Genomic DNA, 24,018 nt, shown 5'->3' on the forward strand with positions numbered 1-24,018 from the left:
GTTGAATGCCAGTGATACCAATCTGAAGTTCACAGTAAATTTCAACAAATGCAAAGTGGACTTCTTAGATATTAGTATTGAAGATACTAATGGTCATCTATCAGTAAGCCTCTTCAGAAAAAGCACAGCGAAGAATACTATTCTTAAGTTCGACAGTTATCACCCAAACTGTCAAAGAGAATCCATCCCTTTTGGGGAATTCCTGCGCATTCGTCGCAACTGTACGGACATGAAATCCTTCCATAAGCATGGAGATGCCCTCCAAGTAAGGCTACTCGAAAGAGGATATCCCCATCGCCTAGTACGGCATGCTTATAAGAGAGCTAAATATTATGATAGGACTGCATTACTCCAGGGTACCAAACGTATGAAACAAAATCGGATTACATGTGTAATTAACCATTCCACCTTGAATTTTAAAATCAGGAATATCATTAATAAGAACTGGAGAATTCTAAACTGCGATGACAATACCCCCCCTTTACCACGTCCGTTGGTGGCCTACAGAAGAAATAGAAACCTTAGGGACATGCTAGTGCATACTAGACAAAACAAAAGTGTCCCCTCACAAAACCTGCGTTCTATTACTGGCTTACCGGCTGTCCTAGGTAATCACAGATGTGGCTCATGCCACGCATGTGACTCAGCAATTACATCTGAAACCATCAAATATAATGACAGAGAGATTAAACTGCGACACTTGACCAACTGTCGAAGTAGCAACATTGTCTACATTCTGTTCTGCAGCTGCGGCTTGGCCTATGTGGGTGAAACGGGTCGCGAATTTCGCGTCCGTTTTAGTGAACACAAGTCTGCCATCAAGACTAAAAAATTGCTGGCACCTTTAGTCCAACATTGTTTAGACAACAACCATTCTGAGCAGGATATCAAATGGTCAATATTAGAAAAAGTGATACCTAAACTAGGCCAGCCCAATGAAGTTACCCGCAAGAAACGAGAAACTTTTTGGATATATAATCTTGACAGTGTTAAACAAGGACTGAATGAGGAAATCTCCTGGTACGTTACAAAATAAACATATGTGAATCTTACCCCTACCCAGAATCTATATCTTAGTTTTTAGTCCTGAGTAACCATCTTTTGATCACACATTGCAACTTTGGTCTTTCCTCTCATCTCCCGGGACTTTGTTTAATTGTATCCATAATGGTGTTGCTGTGCTATGTCAATATGAACATATATATTTACTTTTCATTTATTGACACTTTATTATTGTGACCGGCTCCACTAATCTGACTGGATTCCCTTATGTAATGTTTTGAATCTTGCTACTTCCTATTAAGTGATGATGTCCATTATGTATATTATCGGTCCATTTCACGCGATTTATTTTCTTCTTTATCTATAGTCTCTCCCGTTAGTTGTATTGGGTTTCATGTATATGCCCCTATTTACTGACTAGCGCATCCTTTGGTGTTCAGTTAGAGCCAATATTACGGCGACACATCGGGAAATTGGCCAAAAAATCTTAGTCTACCTTTTGTGTTTACTCTACACCGACGCGAGTAAACGAGAGTCCATCCTCTATGTCAACTTTGAATGGCCATTCGTAACTCTCGTGATAACACGACCTCTATCGCGTTACTTGCGATCCGAAGGGCGGGATTATAAACCAGGCACTAAACGTAGGATGCTGCCGGTTGCCGATTGTAAAGGAAGATGAAAGCAGACTCCGTGATTCAAGACGTTCGGGTATGTACTTATCTGGGACTTTGTTGAATTATATGTTCTCAGAGGTCCATTGCACCGGTTTAATCTCTTGTCGTGAACACCCCGCCATAATCTCGTAAAACTAGCGTCTTCATACAACTCTGCATTTACCGATTTGTCTCCGTTCTCCTATACATCTTATATTTTTCTTATATTTTAGATGTATGCAGTATAATGAATGGCGCTATAATCGCAACTAAAGAAAAGATATACTCCCTGATACTGCTTCAGGAATAATAGACTCTTTGATACCGCTTCAGGAATAATAGACGTAAGATCGAAATTTTCTTTGTATTGATTCAAACAACTGGATTCGCCGAAGCATAAATATCTGACAGCTTGCATCCTTTTCTTACTCTCTTAGACTGCAAATTGTCGAGATCTCGAAGTTTCAATTTTTTACGCTACCTGTGCCGCACCGCTGAGGGCAGTATCAATCACTAAAAGGTATATCTTTGAGCGTTATGCACCTTAGGAAGATTGTTCTCATCTCAATACTGTGCTAGAAATAGAATATGACATCTGGGTACGTTTATTTTGTAGCCAATTCGATTTACTGGAGAACAGAAAATCAACTTTTAACAGATTGGAGTAATCGCACTGTGTCTTGTATTGCAAACTGGTAAGATTAATCACGAATAGATATATGTATGCTGAGCACATTGGGTTGTGAAATATAGAGTAAGGGTCATTGTATCTTACATGCAGGTGCAATGTATCCTGTCCTAACATCTTTAACCTGGTAGGAAAAGAGTACCAAAGAAACAGAAACCTCATTGTTTTTTATCGTAAGTAGAACCATGTCCTTGTTAAAATGAAAGTGCCTCTTATGTCTCAACTTAACATAAAGGGAGTTTAAGAAAATAACACGAGTTTAGGTCATCTCTCGTTTTGATACAACTTTTGTCTTAAATGTACATTATGACTCAACAAATATCAGAGAGCATACGTTTTCGTGCATATGTTTTTTCTTTCTACTATTGGTCATGTGAGGAGCGGCCATGCTAAGTCCAAACAATGTTTTTTCGCTGTGTTGTTGTTTTTAAATTGCCATGAGAAGTGTTGGTGACAGACTTTTCTCTTTTCTGTAAAAAACCTGATATCCTTGAATCACAAGAGAAAAAAAGGTCCTGAGGAAGGTGGTTTACCCACCGAAACGCGCGTCGACCGATCATGTGCAGGGGTCTCGAATCCATCCTGAGACCCTAGTATTGACATTGTTTGATCTTGTCAATTAACACTCAGTTTTTTTCCCCCCTTTTTTCCTTTTGGTAGTGTGGGTTGATTGTGGTATGTATGTGTGTATGCTAGTGAATTGAGTTGAGTGCTTGATATCAGGTGGTTTTCTTAAAAATTAATTGTATATTATAATTTTGTATATATTTTCAATAATTGGTGTGTTAAAAATTGTATTGGTTCTTAAAAACAAAAAATATTCACTTGAGAAATGTATTTATAATGAATTATACTTTTTCTACAAAAAAAAGAAATGAAGAACTATATTAAATGAAAATAAAAACTATGATGAAGTAAACACTGTCATATAATTCTGTCACCTTGTTTAAATAATTTTATGTATAGTGCTAAGTGAAATTCATGACCATTGAAGGAACAAACCTTCTAGAACGAATTTTCTCTTTCCCCTCGGTTCCTTGGTCACAACTTATTATTTGAGGGGGTCCCATCCTTCATGCTGTAGAATCCCAGGGAGAAACAAGCTTTTAAAACCAGGGCTAGTAGGGGTCCCCATAGTAATGAATCGGATTTAAATAAGTCCACTGGTATATTGTCGGGGCCTGGGGCTTTTCCCCCCTTACTTTCATTAATGGCCAAGATAACATCCTGGGTGTCAAAGTCAATTTCAATAGGAAGATGGTTTGGAGGATTTAAACATATACCCACCTCATTTTGGGGGTCCACCTGATTACTATAAAGGCCAAAAAAGTGGGACACCCATTTATCCTCCCCTATTTCTATTTCGATACTAGGCAGGTTACCTGGGGCAAGGATAGGGGCATTCACTGCCTTCCAGAAACCTTTCGTATCTTTCAAGGCTGATGCTCATTTTAGATCTTGTAATAGTTCCGACTTAATGATCTCCTTGCGTTCCTTAAGAAGAGACGTCTTATAGGCTAGTCTTGCCCTTTATATAACTGCTCGATCTTTTATGGACTTGTCTAAGGTGGTTATCAAGGCTGTATGGGTTTGAGAACATTTCAAATCAAACCGACCACTTCTCTTATCAGCCCCTTTCTTACTTTTTGCCCATAGTCTGTTTTGTATAGTCGGAGTTATTTTCCCAAGCGAACTAAGAATATCTGTTTTATTTGTATTTTCATCGAGGCAGGCTATAAAATCAACTTTGCAGATGTTCAGAAGATGCTTACAAAGTTCAAGTTGATTTCCACCCGCCCATTTGACTGTGTAACCATTTCGTCTATCGATAGCAATATCTCCTGCCAAGTGAGTTACCGATGTCTTACTTGTTAATACTTTGGCAGGGAGTTTTAAAAGGACACTGATCGGATAATGATCGCTAAAAGCAACAGTATGTACTTTAAAATTGTGTATTTTGTCCACATATCTGTTTGATACCAATATATGGTCTATGGCTGAAAACAAGCCACGCCCATTAAAGGTACTATTAAAAGGGGTTGGGGGTAAACAGACACTGTTTGCAAATCCCAAGTCCATAGAATATTTTAACAAATTAAATAAATCTCCAGGAGCGGTATGCAGAAAATGGGACGAATCATTTGCATCATCTGGATCTACACCACAAACATCTCCCACGATATATGGACAGGGTCCACAATTAAAAACCCCGCCCCAGATTATACAGTAGTCTTTACCAGAACTTCTTTTGGTCTTGTCCAAATCTCTCTGCAAATGCATCAAGATTTGTCCGGTGTCCGCAATTGGTATATTGTTATAAAAATTTGACATGACTAAATAATACTTATTATCTAAGTTGATTTTTCAGACCTGATAATAGGTTTTAGACTTTATGAGATCTCTCTTGTGAGCATTTAACCTATAGGACACATAAATGCAAAGGCCGTCCTTATTCCTTCCCTTACTTGATGGCAGCGCTGGACTGGAAAATGTCTTAAAACCATTAATATGTAAGATGTTATCAGACCAAGTTTTTTGAATACATATAATGTCAAAATTATAGATGAACTCCAGCCAGGCAGGGTTAGACAGTTTACTTTGAGGCCTGCCACATTCCAGAACAAGATCTCTATTTCTTTCAGTCTAGGGCCAGACTGTGATGTGCAGTCAAAGGGGACAGAAACTACATTGGGGCCGCCAGAGCTATTTAGTGTTTCACTATAAGAAATGCTGACCTTCGATTGGGTTATTTTACTCTGGGTTTTACAATTATTACAATTATTGGTGGCATTTATTTCCCTAATGTCAGATTGTTCAGTATTTACAAATAAGGCTGTGTGTTGCGAGGATGTTCCTTTTGATTGGCATTGTATTTTTTTGCTAATACTGTTACTGAGTCAATCGTTGTCTTCCAAAGAAGAAAGGGCCTCAAATCTCCTGGTCAAGGGTAAACTGAATTGGGTATGATGCATGTTGTTCACGTAGTGGGCTGGGGGCTGAATCTCAAGTCCTGCACATTGGAGGTCGTTAGTAGGGGGATAAAAGTAACCCAATGGAAGTACATTTATACCATAATTGTTCACATGGAGGGAGCCCTGTCGGCGCAAAATTTCTTGTCTTAAAACTAGGTGATCTAAAGGTGAGAACTATACAGTCACCCGGGAGCCTCTTATCACGGTTCCCCACCCATCCCACTCTCCTTGCCATTTTAAATTCCCTAAATAGGGCATCCGTTAGACCAATTTTAGACCCAAGCAAACCTAGAGACTTATTGCATAAAGTCTCCCAGGATCCAATTAAATTGGACGTGGATTGTGGTACATTTGCCAGTATTATTGTATATGGTGTAGCTTCTGGAGGCAAATTCAAGGTCAGGCCTTCTTCACTTACCCTATCCCTTTCCCTATATGTGATCTCTGGGTTGGGCAATCTTTGATTACTAACGGGTGCTATATTAGATGTCACTTTGTTATGATCTAAATTAAGATGGTTCATATGTCCAACACACCTCCCAGATTGTATGGCTGGTTGTGAGATATCCGCCATATGTGGGTTGGCTATATTTTCACCGTTTGATGCACTCGCTAAGCACCCTAGATGACTGGATGGTATGTTGTTTGTGCCTACACCCTGTATTTTACTCAACAGATCCTTGATCGACAGAGTCGTTGCCAACAATTTTTCTAATGTGGCCGAGACCACTGATGGAGGTTGATGGTGTAGGGCATTGCCAGAGTTCTGCCCCTCACTGGGCACCGAAGAGTTCACAGTAGTAATACGTGACTCCGTGCGCCCAGACAAATCAGTCAATTCATCTTCAAGAAGCTTTAAACGGCCGTCCAATGACGCAAAATGTTTGTCTATGGATTCCCTGATCCGACCAAGGGCAGTGTCCAGTACAGTCATATCGGTGGCAGTAATGACTGTGCCATCCTCCTTGGGTCAAGAATGTATAGACAATGAAACATCAATGGTCTGACTACCTACTGAGCAACTCTTTACCTCCGTATTAGTCTGTGAGTGGCACTGGGACTCTTTTTGGAGTTTTTGTTTTGACAGACCCATACCCTTCTTACGGTTCACAGTTGCCTTTGCCTTCGGCTTAGCCTTTATGCCCCCACTAGAAAAATTGCAAGTCCGAGTTCTAGAGGCTATGCTTGGTCCGTTAGAGGTATCCATTTGTAGTTCTAGCGGCTCGTCGTGTACAAGGGCCAACAATTCCAAAGCCACCAGTGCTGTCCCCAAGTTATAAGGTGATGAGCAGGATTGAATTGAATTTTGAGAGATACCTGCCGGATTATGTAATCCTAATGAGGTTCACCTTGGGTGCGATGAAGGGTCCAGAGACAACCTCCTCTCTGTTAGTTCTATCTCGTGGGATAGAAAGGATTCTGCCCTCGTTATAAATGCATCCAAAGTCCCCTTGACCCCCTTTCTATTTGTCATTGCAGAATGACTCATTTTTGTGCATCAAAAAGTCACTCCCCCACGACGTTGAGTATCAATCTCGCTTCACACGGATCAATAACGCAAGAAGGTGTAATTAAAATCTGTACCTGGGATTTGTTATAAAGTTCTTATAAAGATGGTATGATGTAGGACCACTTGTTAGAGGGGAGGCCCAGCCCAAGCCTCCTCCGGTCTTCGGCTTCGGCTTCACTTCGCCCGCTCGGTGCTCAGTACCGCTTAAGTACGCCTCCCCTTCCTCTTAGCACTTCCAGGCGCTTGGCCTTCTGGGGAATATAGTCCTGCAATGAGGCACAAGGTGCAGCAAATCTGGCTGGAATGGCACCCACAGCGTGCAAAGCGGAGAAACTGCTCCTGAGGCAAAGATGTGAGGATTGATCAGCAGCGTTCAGAATAGAGCCTCAAACTCAGAAGCTCGGTCCCTGCATCAATGCACTCAAGCGCGCTTTCAAGTAAGCTGCACAGCACCCCGGTAATCAGCAGACAGGCAGGTAGGTAAAGACTCTGAGAGACTGCCGAGAGGAGCGGCACTGCTATAAGCACGATGGCCACGCCTCTCCCTCACTCGAGGTAGCTGTGATATGGAATGGTGCTCTCTGGGGGTTGCAGTCCTCCCCAGAGTGAAGATGGAGGTGCGGGCAGGGCAAACAATGCAGACAGAGCAGCGTATCCCCTGGGACCCTCGTCCCACCAGAGGAGATTCCAAAGGCAATAGTTGGCGTTTCCTAGCCGGTAATCAGCAGACAGACAGGCAGGTAAAGGCTCCAGGAGACCGCTGTAACCCGGTCTCAGCAGCAGCACCCGGCCGCACTTGGCTGCACTTGGCTCCGCTTCCCACCGGCTCCGCTTACCACCACCGGCTGCCCGGGGAAACCAGCGTTTGAGGCCCTATCAAGTTTAGCCAAGAACAAAACGATGCATTTTCTTCGGGGTTTCCGTCGGCACTAACCTCGGTGCACCATCAGCACCAGTGTGTTTACAAACATCCGCAGCAGAATTTTACTATTAATTGTGCAGAGGGGAGTTAATTGCAAAGAAAATGAGGTAAGACAGGAGCAGCGTATACACCATTATTGCTTTCATGACCGGAGCTGCAGCGTCGGCTTACTTGAGGCCTCCTACGGCAGAGCTGCCCCGGGAGTGGTTGAGGCACATTGAGGAGGCTGGAGAAGGAGCAGCATGGCAGCACTCCACACGCTGAACGCGAGGCATGCTTTCTCAGTTAGTCACACTCAACTACCTGGTATTATCAGATCATAACATCAGACAGGAGACAACAAGTCACAGTTGGGCAGATTTAGAACAGCATCCAAGAAAGTGTTTGCATCACCTGATGTTTTTTCATTTTATGTATGACTTTTATGGTTTTCTTATATAAAACCGAATGAAGTTTGTTGATAATAATCACTAGGGGTTTCCTTTACAGGGTAGCATAGTATTCCTCACAATAACTCCAGGAGTCACAGTCGACGCAATGTACATGCGTTGTTCCCCTACTCCAACTTTACATATACCCCCAATCACCTACCCAAAACTCTCTCTGCTGATGCCAAAGTGGTCCTCCGTCATCCCGCAGACCATCTTTTTGGCCCCTTTGAAAGTGCCCATACAATAAAAATGCTGCAGTTGTAAATACATATCAACTACCATTTGTTGTGTTTGAAACATTTTATTGAATAATAAAACCTAATAAACATAAGCTGGTTATTAAAGCAAAACAAAGCATCAGTTGCTAAACACATAATTGACAAAAGTTGTACATAAAAATCAACATACTGTAACACAGCAAAGTTATGTAGAGCACAATTCTTAATTTCGGGCAATCTTTAAATTTCAACAATAGAAACGTTCATAAAGAACAGGAAAGGAAAGAAGTTGGGATACAGTGATTTCATTAATGTAATGCTTCCTACATATAGAAAAACAAATACTAATTATTTTCCTAAATCAATAAAGTCAGCACATTAAAATACTAAGAGAAATATATTGAACAATGAACATTTCATAAGTAATTAGAATTCAATTTGAATATTTTAACCTCCTCAGCATTCTTTGTTTCATGATTACAACCTGAATGCTTTCTGGAAAGGAACCGCCTCATGGGGTTCAAAATCACATCTTTTCCAACAACAGGATTCAAATGATAAACTTGAATTTCAATTCAATTTATTGATTTAGGCCTGTTGGAGATCAACAATTTTAAATATATACAACATCCATACACTTTTGCGAAATTGCCACCTAAACTTTAATTCAACCGACCTTCTAATTAAACACTTCCCATTCCAGCAAGCATCACAGGACCACTTGTTGTTATCTTCCTAATTAGTGATAATGTTTCGGCTGGCAACAACAATAATTATGTTTTGAATTTTACCTCAGAAAGCAAAAACATGCCATTTCTGAATCATGGTGCACAATAAAATATAGGAACAGAAGGGCATCTTTTGGTATAGCATTCATTAAGGTTTGACCAGGCTTGAAACTAGAATTCCTGAACTTTTGGAAATTTAAATGCCATAATTTAAAAGAGTTCAAACAGACCCTGCACGAACTCCGCAAAATATAGAAGATGCCTGAATTGTACTTAGAGAAAATGTACTGATAAGTAATCTATTGATGTAAAATACAGTGGTCAGGCAATGCTTGTGGATCTAATCTATTCAGATTTTAACTCCATAGTTTGTTCAATAAATTGGCTGAGCATAATACTTGAAGGTCCATCTCTCAGATCAGTTCTAGTACAGTTTTAGTTGCGATAGCACTAATAGAGATCATTGATAAATAGACTTTAAAAGCCATGGGTGGAATTGATCCTTGGTCTGAATCTAGATTATTGTCTGCAATTGAAACCAGTACAAACAGATCAAATCTAAAAGCATTGAATATGTTTATTATAGTGGTTTAGAGTAAACCCAGAAGACACACATTGTTCCTGAAACTCAGAAAATGTATCTAAAGATTATGATTACATCCTATTTTATGTCCAGAGACTGCTTTAGCCGCTTTTCTCTTTAAGTGACAACATTTGCAAATATATTTAACAAAACATTAAAGCAGGATGTCAGAAATTCTGTCTTTAAGTATTGTGTAAGTTATGTGTGGTGGTTTTTATTTGATCTGAAGCAACACTAACCCTAAATAGGTACGTACACCTTTTATCATTCAACCAACATTACTAGCAAACTTAATTTGGATAGAATTGAGAAAAATGGCCTCATGTACCAAGGGTTTTATTGTTAAAAAAATCCACTGGTTCGGTAATTCACAGAGTTTGCAAATGCTAAACCCCTTTTTGAAATGTACTAAGCCCATTTAACAATTCAGAAATTGGAAGGGGAATGCTAATAGTTTCCCTTCTGAATATTTAATACATCCTTAAGGTATGTATTAAGCTTTGAAACCATATGTGCGCTGAAAAACAGTAACAGGAGGTAGTAACCCAAGGGGACATTTGTGAATCTGAAAGTAAAATGGGGTGCATTAAAAATGCCTTTATTTAAAAGCAATTGCAGACACAGTAGTGTGCTGAGTCTACAAGCAACCACTTTTTACCAAATTGATTATTAGTACATGAACCTCAGGGGGGCGTGGCTAAGCACGCAATGGCGACGGACGCTCTTGGGTAGAGCTCCGTGATCAGCTCCCCTTCCCCGAGCCGATTCTCTGTTCCATTCCATCGTGGCCACCTGAAACTGCGAGCGGACCCCCCCGGAGCCCATCGCGGCAATCTGGCGGACTTTTGTCATCGGACACCGACGGGGCCAACCCCGGCCATTCCTGCCGCCCTCCTGCGGGGCTGGGCGCCACCTGACCGGCGGAGCGGTTAGGGGAGTCCGAGGCTTGGGCCCAGCACACAGGCCCCAACGGACCGACTCCACTGCACTGCCTGAGACCCGCGGACCGCCCACCGCCTCGCCGGGAGCACACATCGGTGGTCCGGAGGCCGCCCCACATAGCTGCGGAACACCAGTGACGGGCCCGGACGAAGAGGGGATCAGGCGCCCCCCACCCGCATCGCGGCCTCCACGCGCCTGCTGCCCCGGACGGAGGTGAGGCATCACCGGGTCCCCCCTTGACGCACCCGAAGCAGCCGGAAGTCGGGGATCGACCCGAGTGAGGCACGGGAGGTGGCGGGAGCCCCCGATGGACAGAGGCCCTCCCCCGGGAAGCCGCACTGCAGCCGGAGCAACCCGGTGAGCCCACCACACCCCAACGGACGCAGAGGGGTCAGCGTGCAGCGGCCGCCCCTAAGCCTGACGCCAAGGGCCTGCACCCCCGGCCTGGGAGCCACGCCACTGCCGGGGACGGAACGACCGCCCCCCCCCTTGCACCGGGGGCACACGGAGAGGCACTCCGCGCTGGACCTGCCTGTGGGCCCCCTCCCACGGAGGTGGAGGCTGCCCGGGGGATAGTGAGACACACGTGGCGGGAAGATCCGGCCTAGACAGAGACGCCCAGACCCCCCTGGGCACACGCACCGCGCACGCCTCGTCGGCCTCAGCTACACCCGGATCGGCGAGGCGAAGCCATGGGGCGGTAGGGAGAAGAACCGCCTGACAGACCCCCCCCCCGGGCGCAACAGCGACAGCCCCAATCACAGCGACAGCTACCGGCCACCAAGCCCCCCACCCGGGAGGGGAGTGATTCCGGGGGCACCACCGGAGCAGCACAGGCGACGACTCTGCCGGACGGGCCCCCCTGCACATGTCCGGGGGAGTGCGGACCCGCACCGGGAAAGGGGAAGACAGACAAACTGCTGAACAAAATGGCCGCCGTACAACTGGCCACGAGGCTGGACAGCGTGCTGGCAGCTGTGGAACGCATGGAACAGTCACTCCAGCAAACCAGAACCTCCTTGGAGTCCAAAATTGATGGTGTCGCTGTGGACCTGACCCTCCTACGAGATGACCACAGGAAATTATCCGACCGGACCAAGACCCTGGAAGGCGCAGTGAAGGAGATTGAACCCAAGGTCACCCAGACGGACAGGCAGGTGCAAGATCTCCTGAACAGAGTGGAGTTCCTGGAGGACAGGGCCGAGGACGCGGAAGGGAGGGCGAGACGCAACAACATCAGACTCGTGGGGGTCCCTGAAAAATGGGAAGGGAACCACCCAGCGCAACATGTGGAAGAATGGCTTCGGACCCTGTTACCCGAAGGCTCGCTATCACCCCATTTCGTTGTGGAGCGTGCACACCGCGTGCCGACGAGGCCCCATACCACCGGCGCTAACCCGAGACCACTGCTCTTCAGGATACTGAATTATAGGGACAGGGACACGGTGCTGCGGGAAGCAAGACGGCTGGGCGAAATACGCATAGACAATGCGACAATCATGTTCTTTCCTGATTACACCATCCAGGTGCAACGCCAGAGGCATGACTTCATGGAAGTGAAGCGGAGACTACGCACCGCGGGCCTCAAGTACTCCCTACTCTTCCCTGCAAAACTGAGAGTGGTGGCGGGGGACAACACCTACTTCTTCGGGACCCCTGAGGAGGCCAGTGAGTGGTTGGACGGGGGCACGGACACAGCACCCAAACACTCGCGTGGAGGCGAGACAAGGTCCAGGCCACGCGGGCCGCGGCGCCGCCGCAGGCACAGAACTCACCAGTCCCAGCGAACGGAGGAGGGGTCGCGGCACTCTCCCCCGCTGGACCAGATACTCCAGGAACAACGCGATGCACTCCGGAGGGTTTCCCAGCTGAGCAACCCGCCCTCCCAAGAGGCGACCCTGGAGGACGGCCAGCAGACAGTGCCCAGCGATGACGATGAGGCCATATATGGGATCCCGAACTCTCAGATCTCAGTGGACCTGCCTGTCGTCACGCCGCAAACCTCTGACCTGATTCACTGATTCCGCAGGAGAGGTTTGCAAAGGGTTTGACATGGCGGGGGGGGCGGCAGAGGCCTACTGGACGATGAAACGCAGCTGACGCCCGCCACTGCTGGGGGTGTCTTCCTCCCCCCCCTGCCTGCCGATCGAACAGTGGACATCTGGAACTGTGAGTAATACCCCTGCGGCACTGGGGGTCGACGGGGTGGGGGGTGGCGGGGTTGTCTTACAGCGTGCGGCCAACCTTGGTCACCTCCATGTGCAGGCCCGGGCGGGAGGGGACTCCTCCAGATAGGGGCCCACGGCCCACATTGCATGACACTTTGCCCCCCACCTGCAGTGACCCACACAGGCGGGGCCCCCCGCGAGTAGAGCAACTCCGAGCACCGGAGCGCAGATGGTGGCCACCAGCACCCTGTATTGTAAGGCTCGGGGATGGGACTTGATTTCCCTAACTGACTACACATCCTCCTTGCCGAGACTGTGCTTAGTGCACGTTGCCCTTTAGACAAGTAAGGTTGTTCCTCTCACTTGAGAGCATGGACGGTGGCCCGTTTTGCCACTGCCCTTTTGGTATTTTAGTGGGGTTCACCCGCTGTTGGTTATTGTTATTCATTGTTTTTCCCGCCCTAATGTCTTCCCGAACGTTGCTGAGTGTACTGTGGGGGGTGGATACGAGAGAGCTGGGGGAACCGATGTGAGAGCACTTGGTGGAGCTGCTGTTAGTAGAAATGTTGGGGAGGAGTGTATACTGCCAGAATGACTACGATAAAGCTGTGTACCTGGAACATTAGAGGCATGCACACACCTGCGCGTAGGTATCAAATATACTCCTACCTGAAAAGACAACAAGTGCAGGTTGCACTCCTGCAGGAAACACACCTGTGTGGGGCGGAGGTGGCTGCGCTGCGACGACGATGGAGGGGACAATTGTATGCCACTGAGTCCTCCTCGTTTGCCCGCGGGGCGCTATTGTGGGTGAAGCCGGGCACTCCCTTCACAATGTCAGAAGTTTACACAGACCCGGAGGGGAGGTATGTCCTGGTAAAGGGCCGCATGGACGGGCAACCGGTAGTTCTGGCGTCCATTTACGCTCTGAACACGGACCAGGGGAACTTCCTGGCACGCGTTTCGGAGAAACTGGCGCCCTGGCACGGCGTCCCGTGGATACTGGGGGGCGACTACAACACGGTACTGGACCCTGTGATGGACCGCTCGGTCCCGCCCAGGCCGGAAGCAACATCCCTGGGGGCTAAGAGGGCACTCACACAGTGGGCGACACAGTGGGACCTGAAAGACGCATGGCGCGCGCACAATCCCGACGCTAGGGTGTACTCTTATTTCTCAGGGGCGCACGCGCTGCACGTCCGACTTGACAGATACATGGTGTCGACGGAAATGTTGCCGCACATTACTGACTCTCAATACCTAGGCCGGACACACTCGGACCACAACCCCCACACCCTGCACATGGCTTGGGAACGCCCGCACCCACCCATTCCTACATCGCGACCGCAACCTGCTTTGCTCTTAGACGCCCCCTTTAGGGACTCCCTGCAGGCCTGCGTAGCACAGTACTTTACTGACAACTCGGACACAGCGTCCTCCCCGAGGGTGGAATGGGACGCCTTCAAGGTGGTGATTCGGGGACACTGCCTGAGCGCTCAGGGAAGCATACAGAAGACGTTGGAGGCGGAACTGCGCAGGGTAGAAGCGGACTTACTCCGCTGGGAGCAAGAGGCGGTGGGCGGCACGGGAGACCGGCTGAGGGAGGCCCGAGCGGAACATGAGGCACTGCTGGAAAGACTGCGGCACGTTAACTTCGCGGCCCACTCGGCGCGAGTGCACCAATACGGTGACAAACCCGGGAGACTGCTGGCCTGGCTGGTCAGGCAGGAGACCCGCACGGAGCCAGTATCCGCCATCCGTACGGCTGAGGGAGAGATAGTGTACACCCAAAGCAAGATACACCAAGCGTTTGTGGGGCACTACCAGACCCTATACAAATCACAACTGAGGGTCTCCGCGGCCTACATTGCGGATTACCTTGTAGACATCCCACTGCCCTCCCTCACGGACGCACAACAAGACGCTCTAGGGGCACCATTCACCCCGGAAGAAATGCGCGAAGCCATTTTCGCACTGTCCAATGGCAAGTCCCCTGGCCCGGATGGCCTACCCGCCGAATTCTTTAAGGCATGTTCGGACACGCTGGTCCCGGAGATGCTCAAACTGTACACCAATGCAATTGAGGACTCGGCGCTCCCAGACTCGCTCAACGAGGCAAACCTGGTCTCACTACTGAAGCCAGGCAGGGATGGTACGTGCATGGGGTCCTACAGGCCGTTAGCCATGCTGAACACCGACTATAAAATCTTCACCTCCCTCTTGGCACAACGCTTGGCCCTGGAAGTCCAGACCCTGGTGCATGCGGATCAGAATGGCTTCATGCCGGCGAGGAGCACCTCCCGCAACCTGCGCCGCCTCTTCCGGGTTCAGGAAGCGGCCACGACGCATTGGCCGAGGTCGGGGTGTCTAGTCTTGGACCTAGAGAAGGCCTTTGACTCTGTGGAGTGGCCGTATCTGGGGGCGGTACTGGATAGATTCGGAGTAGGTGACGCCTTAGCAGACATGGTCGGACTACCCTACCAGAGGCCCAGTGTCCGAGTGCGGACGGGCGGGCTGCTATCGGAAAGGGTTAGGGTGCGCAGAGGCACCCGACAGGGCTGCCCCCTGTCGCCCCTCCTTTTCTCTCTGGCCATTGAACCCCTGGCGGCTCTACTGCGGGACAAAGGAGCGGAATGGGGGATCCCGCTGGCCGATGGAGTGCATACGGTCTCGCTCTACGCAGACGATCTGCTGCTCTATGTGCGAGACCTTACCGCGGTGTCCGCCGAGCTGTCGGACACTTTCCGGACCTTCGAGGAGGTGTCGGGCCTCAGGGTCAACTGGACCAAGTCCGGAGTATACTCGTTCAGCCAGGACCTGGGGGAGTGCGATGTGCGCCTTGGAGGAGCTCGGCTCGCATGGTACCCAACCACGTTCAAATACCTTGGACTACACATCTACAGGGACCGGCAGGACATACTGGAGGGTAATCTGGTGCGCGCTGTCTCCTCATTGCGGGCCCAGGTGTCCTTCTGGAAGACTTTGCCACTGAACGTGCCAAGCCGAATTGCGCTATCTAAAATGATAGTGCTTCCCAGGCTACTCTACCACTTTGCGAATATCCCACTGTACGTCCCCTCACGGATCTTCCGCGACCTGGAACAAATGCTTCGCGGCTTGATCTGGAACAAGGGGCGCCCACGCGTGGCCCTGGCTAAGCTATACTCCCCGACTGCGGAGGGAGGGCTGGCAGTTCCCAACATGGAGCTATACTACCTAGCCGCACAGCTACAATGGGTGATGTACTGGCTTAGTGGCACACATCTTGATGACACGGCCACCGCAACCTACCAATGGACTCACCCACAGGAGTGCGCCCTGTTTCACCCATTGACCAAGGGACCCCGCCCTCTACCCCTACATATGGCTGTGGCCCGCAAATGCTTTGTCCGTAGCCTGAAACTGACGCAGACTGTTAGGCCGTATGCCCCTGCCCTCCCCTTGATGGGCACCCCCCGGAGAAGCGGGATGGTGACGCCACGCAACCTGGAACACTGGACTGCAGCCGGAGTGGAGACCATGGGCGACCTGTATGCAGATGGGGCCCTACTTCCATTTGCGGAACTGTCAGAGGGCACGGGCCTGCCGGCAGGGCAATTCTTGCTCCACGCGTCGGTGATGCGGGCATTTACTGACTCCTGGGGGGACATCCAGGAGGAACCACCGATGCATTATCTAATGCAATACCTGCATGTCATGGGCAGAGGCTCACACATTACACACTGGTTGGCGCAGGCGCTTCTCATTCACACGCAAAAACCCACACAGCAGATCAGGGACAAATGGGCAGCCCACCGTGGGAGGGACTGGACAGATAAGGAGTGGAACCTGGTTCTGGCCAGCCCTGTGAATGTCCCCCGCAACTCCCGCTTCCGCATCATCCAGTTGTACATATTACACCAGGCGTACTTAACACCAGATAGAATAAATAAATACTTTGCGATCAACACTGCCGCTTGTCCCAGATGCGACCTGCTAGGCGCGGACATCCTACATATGCTCTGGCACTGCCCATCTCTGACTACATACTGGGGGGAGGTGACATCACTCCTAACTCACAGCACAGGCCCGGGGTTACCTGACACGTGGGAGGCATGCGTTCTTGGGTTGTATAAAAGGACCAAATTGAACAAAACGCAAGCCCGGTTCTGGGATCTGGGCCTCATCACGGTCAAGCGGCTGCTCACTAGGCACTGGAAGAGACGGGAGCCACCTACCCCAGCACACTGGTTTGCGTCCTTCACTAACTGGGTCAGAGCAGAGGGTACGGCACTACACCGGGAGGAGATAGCGGGTTTGAGGCAGTTCCCGATCGCACAGCTCTGGGATGACATCCTGGGGGCCCTGCAGGGGGAGGGCGCGGTCAGAGGGCTCGCGTAGAGAAAGCGGTGATGAGCAGGCGCCACAGGGGCGACGGCTCAATAGGCGGCGCCACGCATCGCGTCCCCCCCCCCCAGACATGGACACCGACCCTCAAGCGAGCACGCCACAGACACGATCGGCCACCCACACGAGGACTCTCAAGCAGACGCCACCACGCAATTTGCCCCCAGCTCCAAGCCATTGAAACCGCTCCCGCAAGTGCACTCCACCCCCCCCCCCCACCCTTTCCCCTTATATGTTCACATGTTCATAGTATCGGACTCCTGATTCCCAGCTGTAGCCACAACACCCTTCCGCGTCACGGTGGAAGGACGCCATTAGCCGCGCCCCCGACAGCAAGTCCAGGCGCGGGCGACATTTGCCACAACAATAGCTGGGTTACTCCACTTGTCTGCCACACACGCCGCTAGCCCGGCCGGCGACCGGCGAGGCGCCACGGCCCACAGGAGCTGTCCCTCATCGAGTCCGCGATTATTTGCGCATGCGCACCACTGACCCCCCAATACACCGTAGCATCATCAATGTACACTGTACTGTCTAGAGGGGTCTTCTCTTGGCACCATGCAAGCAGGACAGGCACGACGCGGCGCAGCCGCGAAAGGAACAATGGGACACGCCGATACGAACTGTTCTGTTTTCGTTTGCTGAATTCATGGTTTAATTATAGAAAAATTGTAAAATAAGACGTCACTTATGGAACTGTTTATTTGACGAACGAAAGTGATGTGAATGCAATACCTGAAGTCTAGAATGCCAGAGACAAGTGGGGCGTAGCAGCATACCATCCCCTGCAGACCTTCGCCCTTGCGATCTACCGCTTTCTTGCAGCCGGCCCGCTGGGTTGTAGGCTTTGCTATATGTACTGCACTTTTGAACACTAATAAACGTCTTACCAAAAAAAATAAAATAATAATAATTAGTACATGAACCTCAGTATTTCCTATATTGCCGAAATGTAGTCTGTAATATTTTTGTAATGTGGTGTAAATATTTGTTCCTGTTATTTCCCATTTCAATATTGTCATGAAATGTAACTATTTTTTTGTCAAACATATTGAAGTATCTTTTTAAAAAAAATCTGTTTTATTGTCTAAATCAGGAGTAGAACATATGTCCAGATGTACACAGCATTAAGCCCACAACCCATTTAGGGCTGGCCGTGTTGCTTTCAAGTGTTTCCCAGCATAGAAAAAGGCATTAATAAACTAGTTGGAACACAGCATGTGGCCTACAACCCATGTTAGGCCGGCCGCGTGATCTAGTACATATAACAATATTAGCGTGTTGTGAGAAGTCTCAGGACCTGTTTAAAACCAATAACATTGAGAACACGGGCTAGAGGCCCATATAAAGTGGATAGCGGTAGATGGACAGAAAAGGGTCGGAAAAAGAGATAGTAGAAAGGAGAGGTATACAGCAACGTCGGCGGTTGGGTGGACGGACGGGATTAGGTGTGTGACGGTGTCAGGTGTGGAGAATGAAGGCCTTAATGCTTATTGAAGGGATTGGTGTGCACAACTGTTCTAATTATGTGAGAAGCCTGTTAGGATCTGGCGGGAGTATAGCATCCTCAAAGAGTCGCAGCTCTCTAAGCTTGGAGGGTAAATAACGTGCATGTTCTATTTTACAGAGGTATTTAACTAAGGGTCGCCAAACAGTGGTGAAGCGGGTGTCTCGTGATTGCAGTCACGCTGTAAAAAGTTCCATAGTTATTACATACCACAAGCACACGAACCAAGCGACAATTGGGGGAGTCTCCGCTTTTTTCCAATATAGTGCTATAAGTTGTTTAGCCGCCCCAAGCATGTGAAGTGCTATAGTCCAATAGCTGTGAGTGAGTGATTTTAGGTTATCAGGTTTAAGGCCCAAAAGGATCGTATTTGTGGACTCAGGCAGGGGGTAGCACAGTACCTCCGTAATATGACTAAGGACTTCCTTCCAGAGCAGGGTCAGGAGCAGACAATCCCATCAAATGTGAATGAAGTCTCTAGATGCATTCGAACACCTCCAGCACAAGGGGGACGTTGCAGGGAACATTTTGTGCAGTCGAGCCGGCATGTAATACCATTGTGTCATAACTTTGTATGCATTTTCCCTCTGTGAAATGCTACGATAGACCCTAGTGTTGTAATTTGGCAGCGATTGGGTTAGCATTAGCAGAAGCCATCTTGTATTTAGAGGCTATCTTGTCCGTTTTCTGGAATCCATTTTGTATTTCTGGCAGCCATTTTGCCATGTGCTACCATGTGCGTGCCATGTGATCTGTCCTACCTTGCTGTTATCTGCTCTTGAAATCTGCCTAGAGACAGGTTATATTTAGGCTCTTCTGCTTCGCACATGCTCAGTTGAGCTTGCAGCTGTCCCTAGTATGTAACTGTCAGGATGTGTTCACGAGGATTAGCAACTGCTAGATCCTCCCATTTGTTGACTGAGCCTTTTCTGTATGACCTTATATGTACCTAAAACCTTCTTCTTGTACTTGTACCGCCTTCTTTTGAGCCCCTGTGTGGGTATAAAAGGACCAAGCTCCTTCTATTCAGTGTGCTACTTCATACACTCCGAAGGGTGTTGTGTGAATGTAGTTCCACCTCATGAGGTTTAATAAACTTTGTATTTTCTATTCCAGTTTCTGTGCCAACTTCTATCCTATTGGACTGGGGACTTGTGTACAGAAGGGCGAACTCCTAGCACTGGTAGGCCTGGCTGATGCCCACCTCTACAAATTGGCGCTCCAACACGGGGCTCATCGGCGACTCGGATGCCTGAAGGAGTAGTCGAAACGAAGGATTGGAATCTCGCTTTGGACGCGATTGCTGCCCGAGGAGACCCGAGTCTTGGCAACCACAGTGTTTTTCCTTTCTTTCTGATCTGACCATCCAGGTGGTGCCAGTGCTCGACTGCGATCTCTTCTGTTGATTCACAGTGCAGTGACCATTTGGTCGATTTTGAGAACTGGCAGTTGGAACATGGACACCAAGTGATTGGTAAGAGTTGTTCTGTGGCGCTTGTTGTTGGTTTTGATGCCTGGGATTGGTAAGGTAGTTTAGCCACACTTACTGTGGCTTTTGGAATTTGTGTTGGCCAACTTTGGATTTGTATGTGATGTATATATAAATTGCAATTTATATAGGCAGTAAATGAGGAGACTTTTCTATATTTGACTTGATTTGAATGGCACATTGTACTAAAGGTACCTTAAGTGCTACTTTGGTTATTATACTGCATATTTTGCACTTTTATTGGCATGCCTGTTTCTAGCACACTTCGTAGGATATGTTGCTTTTGTAGTGGTACCAGTTTGAGACTTGATGAAGTACAACCGGCCGCCCCGGAGGGGTCGCCTAAAAGGGATATGTAGATTAAATATGGTATTTCTTCTGTAATGTACAGTACGTTATGGAATAAATATACTCATAAGGATCCTGTGTTACGTTGGCCTATGCATGGGTCATTTGATTTGCGAAAGATTCAGTATGTGGAACAATGTAGGTTTGAGTGAAAGACTAGGCAAGATATGTTTGACTGTGTGCGAATGTGGGCGAAAGAAGTGCGTGAACAAATGAAGCGTAAACAAGCCTAGATTGAAAAAGAACAGCGAAAGAACATCCATGCGAAAGCAATAGAAATTAAAAATAATTAAATAAAAGAACTAAAAGAGAGAGAAGAGAGGGAGCGCCATTTATAGGTAACTGGCCAATATGCTGTTCGGCGACCACTCTATCCTATTCTGAATAGATCGTTCTCCGCCTCCGTCTATTTTTTCTTCTGCCTCTTATGAGTCAGATGAGGATTTTCCTACAGATCGGGATAAAGCACGAGCTACTCGTTCTATGTTGATCACTGCGCGTTCTGCTGAGCTTAGATCTACTGCTCGCAAAGCCGCCCGTAGTACTGCTTCTGCTTCTGAACTTTTAGGTGACATGAAGGATTGGCAGGAAAGGGAGCAAGTATATTTTACAGAAGTGTTTGCTGCAGAAGTTGTTGAACGGTTTAGGAAACATTCTGACGATTTGGAGCCTGTTGATATAGCAAATGATTGTAAGCAAATGCGTGATGGTCTTTTTGTCTTTTCTCAGGTGGCTGACTCAATCAGGAGTTTGGTTAAATTGCGTGTTGAGGCAGTCCGTTTGCAAGAGGAGAAAAAGGCAGCGAACGCAGCTGCACAAACATCTCAGACCGGCGTAGCACAAGCTTCTATCTTCGAAACAGATAAGACTGATAGTTCATGCGAAACCTATGCGGGAAGCCGCACCTTTGTTTGTTCCTCCTAAAGAAGCTGGTACGAGTGATGATAAGGCTTCCTCTGATGCAAAGGGTCATTTTATTTATAATTGGGTTTACACTCCTTGGAATAGAGCGGATGTTATGGCTCTTAAAACTGCATTACCTGATCCGCTGTAAAATCCAGCAGCTTTTTATGAGGAAGTTGAGGGAGCCATTAGCTCTTGTACTATGACTTTGCCCGATATAATTTGTTTTTCAGATTGATATTACCCCCTGATATGTGGAGAATTGTACGTAAGGTTGATGATCATGCGACTTTTGGGCCAGTATGGAAAGATTTAGAATGATTGGATGTAGAGAGGGAACCCGCACAGAAACCATGTCAGTTAATTTTAGATCTTCCTAGTAAAGTTAAAAACGATTATTCCGCCCAAAAAGATAGATTGGACTGTATTATTGTAGTGTAAGCAAAAGGCTGAGAAGTCAGTGCCAGATTTCTTTATGCGCTTTGAGGAGGCATTCCACGATTTTAGTGGCCAGTCCTTGACAGATGACACAGGCAGGCATCTGTTCGTCGATAAATATGTTGCAAACCTGTTGCCAGGAATAGCTAATCACCTAAAGGCCAGTGAGAGCTCATGGACTACCTCTTCTCCGGTTTCTCCTTTGACTATGGCTCAATATTATGAACGGCAGGAATTAGAAGCATAGGGTAATGAGGATAAGAAGAATAAAGAATTAAAAACGAAGGTTATGATGGCTCAGGCTTATGGTCCGCCTTCTAGAGGTAGTGATAGAAGTGGACGTGGATTTTATGGTTCGTCTTTTCCTTCTTATACTTGTTCGAATTTGTCTGTTGACCAGTGTGCGTACTGTAAGAGATTTGGACATTGGGCTTCCGATTGTCCGGCACTGCATGCTCAGCAGTATCCACGTGGACGGGGACACATGAGGAATCGTTCAGGATATTCAGGGCCTAGAGGAAGCACAGGTGATCGTGCTAGGTTTGATGCTAATACACGTGGGCAGGATGGGTTTAACACTTTTGATAGAAGGAACCAATATCAAATGTCCGACTATGTGCCGTCTGATTTTCAAGATTATGCTTATGCATAGGATTGCCTAGGATGGGGTAAGGAATCAGTTGAAGTTCCCGTAGATCAGAGGGGTCCCTATGTTACAGCACATGTTTTGGGTTCTACTGATCATCTTCTGGTTGATATAGGAGCTACTCGTAGCGCCTTATCTAAATAATTGGTTCCAAGAGCTCCCCTGTCTGGCTCAACCATTACATCGATAGAGTTCGATGGAACACCTTCCCTTAGCCCATTGTCACAACCACTTGCATTCCATGTTGATAAGTCCACTGCTCCATGTCCATTTTTGCTCTCTCCGAACACACCAGACAATATTGTGGGTCTTGTTATGCTCAAGTATTTCAGGGCTACGATAAGATGTTCTCCTGAAGGAGTACATGTTATTTACCCCACAATTGAGAGATATTATCTTATTAAAGAGGATACTGCATTAGCTTCACTCCCTAGTACTTTGTGGGCTACTTCAGACACAGATGTAGGATAGATGGTTATCCCACCAGTGCACATTAGTGTCAAGGAGCCCGATTCACAGAATGAACTTAAGACTCAATCCTAAACTTACTACTATTTTGGTATTCACATGATCAACTTACTACTTTTGGTATTCACAGAAGTTAGGAATTTGTCTTAAGTTTGTCTTAAGACAGAAAGTAGTAAGTTCATTCTGTGAATACCAAAATAGTAGTAAGTTTAGGATTGAGTCTTAAGTTCATTCTGTGAATCGGGCCCAAGGAGGGCACTTCATTGCCACGATTGCCCCAATATAAAATTTCACAGGAAGGCATAGAAGCACTTATACGCATTGTTCATAATTTGATTAAGGCGGGGGTTGAGGAGGTAGTCCCTTACAATGTTTGCAACAGTCCTATTCTTCCTATTTTGAAAAAAGATACTGACACAAGGATTTACAGATTCATTATTGATCTGTGAGAAGTTAACAAGATTGTAGTACCGCAATATCCTGTGGTTTCGGACATAACGACACTACTTACTTTGGTTCCTCCGACAGCAACTATATTCTCTGTGATAGACTTGAAGAACGCTTTCTTTTCGATCCCTATTCATCCTGATAGCCGATATTTGTTCGGTTTCACTTTGAATAATCGATCGTATAGATTTTGTAGAGTTTCTCAAGGTTATACTGAGAGTCCTAGTATTTACAGTCAAGCATTGAAGAGACAGCTTGATTCTTTCGTTTTGCCTAAAGCAGTGGCTCTCATAAAACATGTCGATGACACCTTGTTGGCAGGCAATACGCCTGAACTGTGTGAAGAGGTGCACTTTGTCTTTGCTTTCTTCTCTTGCTACACACCATCATAAAGTGTCAAGGAAGAAATTGCAATATTGTAGACCGAAGGTAACCTACTTAGGTCACCTTCTGTGTAAGGAGGGCCGTGCAATGACACCATATCACATTCAAGCAATTTTAGACACACTAGTACTTTCTACTCAGAAAGATGTTTGTGCCTTTATTGGTTTTACTTCGTTTTGTAG

Source organism: Lissotriton vulgaris, chromosome 1_1 (assembly GCF_964263255.1).
Source record: "Lissotriton vulgaris chromosome 1_1, aLisVul1.2, whole genome shotgun sequence".
Classification (NCBI taxonomy): domain Eukaryota; kingdom Metazoa; phylum Chordata; class Amphibia; order Caudata; family Salamandridae; genus Lissotriton; species Lissotriton vulgaris.